The 9324-nt window shown below is 39.8% G+C and overlaps 1 non-coding gene across 1 annotated transcript; it reads right to left on the bottom strand.

Moving 5' to 3' along the window:
- Positions 1-1352: 1352 nt before the first annotated feature.
- Positions 1353-1460, bottom strand: LOC130964831 (small nucleolar RNA R71). The gene has a single exon (XR_009080901.1). It is a non-coding gene; the product is annotated as a small nucleolar RNA R71 (small nucleolar RNA).
- Positions 1461-9324: the final 7864 nt, after the last annotated feature.

The following is a 9324-nucleotide window of genomic DNA, read 5'->3' as shown; positions in this document are numbered from 1 at the left end:
GCGTTTAAACGCCAGCCAGGGTACCTGGTTGGGCGTTTAACGCCCAAAAGGGTAGTAGTTTGGGCGTTAAACGCCAGAATGTGCACCATTCTGGGCGTTTAACGCCAGGATGGCACAAGGGGGAGGATTTTGTTTTCAAAATCAATTTTTTTCAAGTTTTCAAAGTTTTTCAAAATCAAATCTTTTTCAAATCAAATCTTTTCAATCAAATGTTTTCAAAATCAATTTCTTTCCTTTTTCAAAAGATACTTACTAACAATTAATGATTTGATTGAATATTTTTTGCCTTTTCTGTTAAGGAAGGTTTTATGTTTGATTCATATCTTTTCTTGTTAGGCAAGTCACTAATTTTCAAAATCAAATCTTTTAAAATTGTTTTCAAAACATATCTTTTAAAATTGTTTTCAAATCATATCTTCTCAATCACATCTTTTTTAAAAACCATAACTTTTCAATCAAATCTTTTTAACCACATCTTTTTCAAAAATAGTTTTCAATCAAATCTTTCTAACTTCTAATTTCAAAATCTTTTTTTTCAAAAATCACTTGATTTCTTTTCCACTTTCAATTTTCGAAAATTATCAACATCTTTTTTTTTATTGAATTTTCGAAAATTACTCCCCTCCTTTTCACATCCTTCCATTTATGGAGTACCACTCCTTCTCAATGCACAATTCGAACCTTATCTAATTAAAGTTCGAATTCTTCTTCTCCTTCTTCTTTCTATTTCTCTTTTCCTCTGAGACCTCAAGGAATCTCTATACTGTGACATAGAGGATTCCATATTTTCTTGTTCTCTTCTCTTTCATATGAGCAGGAACAAAGACAAAGGCATTCTTGTTGAAGCTGAACCTGAACCTGAAAGGACCTTGAAGAGAAAGCTGAGAGAAGCCAAAACACAACTCTCTTTAGAGGACCTGACCGAATTCTTCAAAGAAGAAGAACACATGGCAGCAGAAAACAACAACAATGCCAACAATGCAAGGAAGGTGCTGGGTGACTTTACTGCACCTACTCCCAACTTCTATGGGAGAAGCATCTCTATCCCTGCCATTGGAGCAAACAACTTTGAGCTTAAGCCTCAATTAGTTTCTCTAATGCAACAGAATTGCAAGTTCCATGGACTTCCATTGGAAGATCCTCATCAGTTTTTAGCTGAGTTCTTGCAAATCTGTGACACAGTCAAGACTAATGGGGTTGACCCTGAGGTCTACAGACTGATGCTATTCCCTTTTGCTGTAAGAGACAGAGCTAGAATATGGTTGGACTCTCAACCTAAAGAAAGCCTGGACTCTTGGGAAAAGCTAGTCAATGCCTTCTTGGCAAAGTTCTTTCCACCACAAAGATGGAGTAAGCTTAGAGTGGAAGTCCAAACCTTCAGACAGAAGGATGGAGAATCCCTCTATGAAGCTTGGGAAAGATACAAACAATTGATCAGAAAATGTCCTTCTGACATGCTTTCTGAATGGAGCATCATAGGTATTTTCTATGATGGTCTCTCTAAACTGTCCAAGATGTCTTTGGATAGCTCTGCTGGAGGATCTCTTCATCTGAAGAAGACGCCTACAGAGGCTCAAGAGCTAATTGAAATGGTTGCAAATAACCAATTCATGTACACTTCTGAAAGGAATCCTGTGAACAATGGGACTAGTCAGAAGAAAGGAGTTCTTGAGATTGACACTCTGAATGCCATACTGGCTCAGAACAAGATATTGACTCAACAAGTCAATTTGATCTCTCAAAGTCTGTCTGGAATGCAAAATGCACAAAGCAGTACTAAGGATGCTTCATCTGAGGAAGAAGCTTATGATCCTGAGAACCCTTCAATGGAAGAGGTGAATTACCTAGGAGAACCCTAAGGTAACACCTATAATTCTTCATGGAGAAATCACCCAAATCTCTCATGGAAGAATCAAGAGAGACCTCAACAAGGTTTCAATAATAATGGTGGAAGAAACAGGTTTAACAATAGTAAACCTTTTCCATCATCTTCTCAGCAACAGACAGAGAATCCTAAGCAGAACCCCTCTGACTTAGCAACCATGGTCTCTGATCTAATTAAAACCATTCAAAGTTTCATGAATGAAACAAGGTCCTCCATTAGAAATTTGGAGGCACAAGTGGGACAGCTGAGCAAGAAAGTTACTGAACTCCCTCAAAGTACTCTCCCAAGCAATACAGAAGAAAATCCAAAAGGAGAGTGCAAAGCCATAAACATGGCCGAATCTGGAGAGGAAGGAGAGGGAGTGGACGCCACTGAGGAAGGCCTCAATGGGCGTGCACTGACCTTCAATGAGTTCCCCAATGAGGAACCATGGGAATCTGATGCTCAAAATGAGACCATAGAGATTCTATTGGACTTACTTCTGCCTTTCATGAGCTCTGATGAGTATTCTTCCTCTGAAGAGGATGAGTATGTCACTGAAGAGCAAGTTGCTAAATACCTTGGAGCAATCATGAAGCTAAATGACAAGTTATTTGGAAATGAGACTTGGGAGAATGAACCTCCTTTGCTCACCAAGGAACTGGATGACTTGTCTAGGCAGAAATTACCTCAAAAGAGACAAGATCCTGGGAAATTTTCAATACCTTGTACCATAGGCACCATGACCTTCAAGAAGGCTCTGTGTGACTTAGGGTCAAGTGTAAACCTCATGCCTCTCTCTGTAATAGAGAAGCTAGGGATCTTTGAGGTACAAGCTGCAAGAATCTCACTAGAGATGGCAGACAACTCAAGAAAACAAGCTCATGGACTTGTAGAGAATGTTTTGGTAAAAGTTGAAGACCATTACATCCCTACTGATTTCATAGTCCTAGAGACTGGGAAGTGCATGGATGAATCCATCATCCTTGGCAGACCCTTCCTAGCCACAGCAAAGACTGTGATTGATATTGATGGAGGTGAAATGATCATTCAAGTGAATAAAGAATCCTTTGTGTTTAAGGCTCAAGGATATCCCTCTGTCATCATGGAGAGGAAGCATGAAGAGCTCCTCTCAAGACAGAGCCAAGCAGAGCCCCCACAGTCAAACTTTAAGTTTGGTGTTGGGAGGCCACAACCAAACTCTAAGTTTGGTGTTGAACCCCCACATTCAAACTCTAAGTTTGGTGTTGGGAGGTTCCAACACGGTTCTGAGTATTTCTGAGGCTCCATGAGAGTCCTCTGTCAAGCTAATGACATTAAAGAAGCGCTTGTTGGGAGGCAACCCAATGTTTTATAGTTAACTATTTTCTTTTGTTATTTTATCTTTTTTGTAGGTTGATGATCATAAGAAGTCACAAAAACAATGAAAAAAGCAAAAACAGAATGAAAAACAGGAAGAAAAACAGCACACACTGGAGGAAGATGCTGCTGGCGTTTAAACGCCAGTAAGCCTAGCAGTTGGGCGTTTAACGCCCAGTCTGGCACCATTCTGGGCGTTTAATGCCAGAAAGGGGCACCAGACTGGCGTTAAACGCCAGAAAAGGGCTAGAACCTGGCGTTAAACGCCAGAAATGGGCACCAGCCCGGCGTTTAACGCCAGAATTGGCTCAAAACGTGATTTTTGATGCCATTTGGTGCAGGGATGACTTTTCCTTGACACCTAAGGATCTATGGACCCCACAGGATCCCCACAAACCCCTCACCTATCAAATCCCATCTCTCTCTTCACCACTCACCTCCATAAAACCCCACTTACCTCACCATTCAAATTCAAACCACTACTTCTTCCCCTTTTGGCCTAACCACAAAGCCATCTCCCTTTCCTCCATCTCTTCTTCTTCTACTCTCTTCTTTCTTCTTTTGCTCGAGGACGAGCAAACATTTTAAGTTTGGTGTGGTAAAAGCATTGCTTTTTGTTTTTCCATAACCATTTATGGCATCCAAAGCCGGTTCAACTGAGAAGGCATGACCTCAAGCCCATCACCAAGAGAAAGATGGAGCAAACAAGAGACCCCTCTCATCAAGAAATCCCTGAGATACCTCAAGGGATGCACTTTCCTCCACAAGACTACTGGGAGCAAATTAACACCTCCCTAGGAGAATTGAGTTCCAACATGGGACAACTAAGGGTGGAGCATCAAGAACACTCCATTCTCCTCCATGAAATTAGAGAAGATCAAAGAATCATGAGAGAGGAGCAACAAAGACAAGGAAGAGACATTGAGGAGCTCAAGCACTCCATAGGATCTTCAAGAGGAAGAAAGAGCCGCCATCACTAAGGTGGACCCGTTCTTTAATCTCCTTGTTCTTTATTTTTCTGTTTTTCGAAAATTATGCTTTATGTTTATCCATGTTTGTGTCTTATGATCATTAGTGTCTTAGTGTCTATGCCTTAAAGCTATAAATATGAATCCATCACCTTTCTTAAATGAAAACTGTTTTTATTACAAAAGAACAAGAAGTACAGGATTTTAAATTCATCTTTAAAACTAGCTTAATTAGTTTGATGTGGTGGCAATACTTTTGTTCTCTGAATGTATGCTTAAACAGTGCATATGTCTTTTGAATTTGTGATTCATGAATGTTAAAATTGTTGGCTCTTGAAAGAATGATGAAAAAGGAGACATGTTACTGTGGATCTGAAAAATCATAAAAATGATTCTTGAAGCAAGAAAAAGCAGTAAATACAAAAAAAAAAGAGAAAAAGAAGGAGAAAAACGAAAAATAAAAGGGGAGAAAGAGAAAAAGAAAGAAAAAGAAAGAAATAAAGTTGTGATCCAAGGCAATAAGAGTGTGCTTAAGAACCCTGGACACCTCTAATTGGGGACTCTAGCAAAGCTGAGTCACAATCTGAAAAGGTTCACCCAATTATGTGTCTGTGGCATGTATGTATCCGGTGGTAATACTGGAAGACAGAGTGCTTTGGGCCACGGCCAAGACTCAATAAGTAGCTGTGTTCAAGAATCATCATACTTAACTAAGAGAATCAATAACACTATCTGGATTCTGAGTTCCTAAAGAAGCCAATCATTCTGAATTTCAAAGGATAAAGTGAGATGCCAAAACTGTTCGGAGGCAAAAAGCTACTAGTCCCGCTCATCTAATTTGGAGCTAAGTTTCATTGATAGTTTGGAGTCTATAGTATATTCTCTTCTTTTTATCTTATTTGATTTTCAGTTGCTTGGGGACAAGCAACAATTTAAGTTTAGTGTTGTGATGAGCGGATAATTTGTACGCTTTTTGGCATTATTTTTAGTATGTTTTTGATATGATCTAGTTAGTTTTTAGTATATTTTTATTAGTTTTTAGTTAAAATTCACTTTTCTGGACTTTACTATGAGTTTGTGTGTTTTTCTGTGATTTCAGGTATTTTCTGGCTGAAATTGAGGGACCTGAGCAAAAATCTGATTCATAGACTGAAAAGGACTGCAGATGCTGTTGGATTCTGACCTCCCTGCACTCGAAGTGGATTTTCTGGAGCTACAGAAGCCCAATTGGCGCGCTCTCAACGGCGTTGGAAAGTAGACATCCTGGGATTTCCAGAAATATATGATAGTCCATACTTTTCCCAAGATTTGATGGCCCAAACCGGCGTTCAAAGTCACCTACAGAAATTCCAGCGTTAAACGCCGGAACTGGCACCAAAATGGGAGTTAAACGCCCAAACTGGCATAAAAGCTGGCGTTTAACTCCAAGAAGAGTCTCTACACGAAATTGCTTCATTTCTCAGCCCAAGCACACACCAAGTGGGCCCGGAAGTGGATTTTTATGTCATTTACTCACCTTTGTACACCTTAGGCTACTAGTTTTCTATATATAGAACCTTTTACTATTGTATTTTCATCTTTGGACATCTAGTTCTTAGATCATTTGGGGCTGGCCATTCGGCCATGCCTAGACTTTGTTCTTATGTATTTTCAACGGTGGAGTTTCTACACACCATAGATTAAGGTGTGGAGCTCTGCTGTACCTCGAGTATTAATGCAATTACTATTGTTCTTCCATTCAATTCCGCTTGTTCTTGTTCCAAGATATCACTTGTTCTTCAACTTGATGAATGTGATGATCCGTGACACTCATCATCATTCTCACTCATGAACAAGGTGACTGACAACCACTTTTGTTCTACAAGCAACCAAGGCTCTAGTGAATATCTCTTGGATTCTTTAATCGGAATCTTCGTGGTATAGGCAGGACCTGATGGCGGCATTCAAGAGAATCCGGAAGGTCTAAACCTTGTCTGTGGTATTCTGAGTAGGATTCAATGATTGAATGACTGTGATGTGCTTCAAACTCCTAGCAGGCTAGGGCGTTAGTGACAGACGCAAAAGAATCAATGGATTCTATTCCGGCCTGAACGAGAACCGACAGATGATTAGCCTATGCTGTGACAGAGCATCAGGGACGTATTTTCACTGAGAGGATGGGAGGTAGCCATTGACAACGGTGAAACCCTACACGAGCTTGCCATGGAAAGGAGTAAGAAGGATTGGATGAAGACTGTAGGAAAGCAGAGAGACGGAAGGGAAGGCATCTTCATACGCTTATCTGAAGTTCCTACCAATGAATTACATAAGTACATCTATCTTTATCTTTTATGTTATTTTCGTTCATCACCATATCCATTTGAGTCTGCCTGACTAAGATTTACAAGGTGACCATAGCTTGCTTCATACCAACAATCTCCGTGGGATCGACCTTTACTCGCGTAAGGTTTATTACTTGGACGACCCAGTGCACTTGCTGGTTAGTTGTGCGAAGTTGTAGTGATCACAATTTCGTGCACCACTGAACATCTTTAAAATTGTCCTCTATCTCTGATTCGAGACTCTCGGTCATATTGACCTCTTCCACCAGGGAGTCAATAATATCAACGCTCATGTAGTCTTTTGATGTATCTGGATGCTGCATAGCTTTGACAGCATTCAACTTAAACTCATCCTCGTTGATTCTCAGGGTTACCTCCCATTTTTGGACGTCAATGAGAGCTCGTCTAGTTGCTAGGAAAGGTCTTCCTAGAATGAGAGTGGCACTCTTATGCTCCTCCATTTCCAGCACTACAAAGTCAGTGGGAAAGGAAAATGGCCCAACCTTGACAATCATGTCCTCAATTACGCCTGATGGAATTTTAATAGAGCCATCAGCAAGTTGGAGACATATTCGGGTTGGTTTGACTTCTTCAGTCAAACCAAGCTTTCTGATAGTGGATGCAGGTATCTGGTTGATACTTGCCCCAAGATCACATAAAGCTATCTTTGTACAAGCATCCTCTAATGTTCATTGTATCATAAAGCTTCCGGGATCTTTAAGCTTCTCTGGTAAGCTTTTTAAAATGAATGCACTGCATTCTTCAATGACAAAAACATTTTCAGTCTCCCTCCAATCCTTCTTATGACTTAAGATCTCTTTCATGAACTTAGCATAAGAGGGTATTTGCTCAAGTGCCTCTGCAAACGAAATCTTTATTTCAAGAGTCCTGAGATAGTATGCAAAGCGGGTAAATTGTTTATCCTGTTCCGCTTGGTGGAGTTTCTGAGGATAAGGCATCTTGGCTATATATTCTTCAATATTAGTTGTTGCAGGTTTATTTTCTACAGAATTGGTTGGAGATGCTTGCTTGAGGGGGTTGTTATCAGCACTTGCAGGTGTCTGATCCCTCATTGGCATTTAAACGCCAGAACTGGGTGCTTTTTGGGTGTTTAACGCCAGATTGCCACCCTTTTCTGGCTTTTGGACGCTAGAATTGGCCAACCACTAGGCGTTCAACGCCAACTTCTCACCCTTTTCTGGCGTTTGAATGCCATAATTATTCCTCTCTGGGATCTTACTGTCCTTAGAGGGATTTTGGGTAGTGGTTTGGTTATCCTCTATCAGTTGTTCCTTTCTTGGCTTTCTGCTATTTTGAGTTGAGACATTCAATGTATTCCCACTCCTTAAATGAACAGCTTGGCACCATTCTGTTATTTGTTTAGATAACTGTTGTCTTGTCTAATCCAATTGTGCTTCCATATTCTTGTTAGCATTTTTAGTGTCTTGTAGCATCTCTTTAAATTCTGCTAACTATTTTGTTATAAAAAGCAATTGCTGATTGAGTTCAGTAGCTTGTTCTGGAGGACTAAGTTCAGTGGATATTGCTTTAGCCTCTTCTTTCACGGAGGACTTACTACTTAAGTATAAATGCTGATTTCTAGCAACTGTATCAATGAGTTCTTGAGCCTCTTTAATTGTCTTTCTCATGTGTATAGATCCACCGGCTGAGTACTCTAGAGATATCTGGGCCTTTTTTGTAAGCCCGTAGTAGAATATGTCTAACTGCACCCATTCTGAAAATATTTCAGAGGGGAATTTCCTTAGCATCTCTCTGTATCTCTCCCAAGCATTACAAAGAGATTCATTATCCTCTTGTTTAAAGCCTTGGATATCCAGCCTTAGCTGTGTCATTCTTATTTGAGGGAAATATTGATTCAGGAATTTGTCTGACAACTATTCCATGCTCTTATGCTGGCTTTAGGTTGGTTTTTTAACTACCTCTTAGCTTGGTATTTTATAGCAAATGAAAATAGCAATAATCTGTAGACATCCAGATTCACTTCCTTATCACGTACTATGTCAGCAATTTGTAAGAGCTGTGCCAGAAACTCCGTAAGTTCTTCCTGTGGAAGACCATAATACTGGCAATTTTGCTACACCATGATAATGAGCTAAGGATTTAACTCAAAATTTCTGGCTCTGATGGGAGGTGATGAGCGGATAATTTATACGCTTTTTGACATTGTTTTTAGGTAGTTTTTAGTAGGATCTAGCTAGTTATAGGGATGTTTTTATTATTTTTTATGCAAAATTCAGATTTTTGGACTTTACTATGAATTTGTGTATTTTTCTATGATTTTAGGTATTTTCTGGCTGAAATTGAGGAACCTGAGCAAAAATCTGATTCAGGCTGAAAAAGGACTGCTGATCTTGTTGGATTTTGACCTCCCTGCATTCGAAATGGATTTTCTGGAACTACAAAACTCCGAATAGCGCGCTATCAATGGCGTTGGAAAGTAGACATCTAGAGCTTTCCAAAAATATATAATAGTCCATGCTTTATTCAAGTTTAGACGACGCAAACTGGCGTTCAACGCCAGTTTCATGCTGCATTCTTGAGTAAAACGCCAGAAACACGTCATAAACCAGAGTTAAACGCTAAAAACACGTTACAACTTGGCGTTTAACCCCAAGAGAAGCCTCTGCACGTGTAAAGCTCAAGCTCAGCCCAAGCACACACCAAAGTGGGCACCGAAAGTGGATTTCTGCACTTAGACTTATTTTTGTAAATCCTAGTAGCTAGTCTAGTATAAATAGGACTTTTTACTATTGTAATTGAATCTGGGATTTTACATCTTTGATCATATTTT

This window comes from Arachis stenosperma, chromosome 2, assembly GCF_014773155.1.
Source record: "Arachis stenosperma cultivar V10309 chromosome 2, arast.V10309.gnm1.PFL2, whole genome shotgun sequence".
Taxonomy (NCBI): domain Eukaryota; kingdom Viridiplantae; phylum Streptophyta; class Magnoliopsida; order Fabales; family Fabaceae; genus Arachis; species Arachis stenosperma.
The sequence above is the reverse complement of the archived record's forward strand: the minus strand, read 5'-3'. Positions and strand labels throughout refer to the sequence as shown.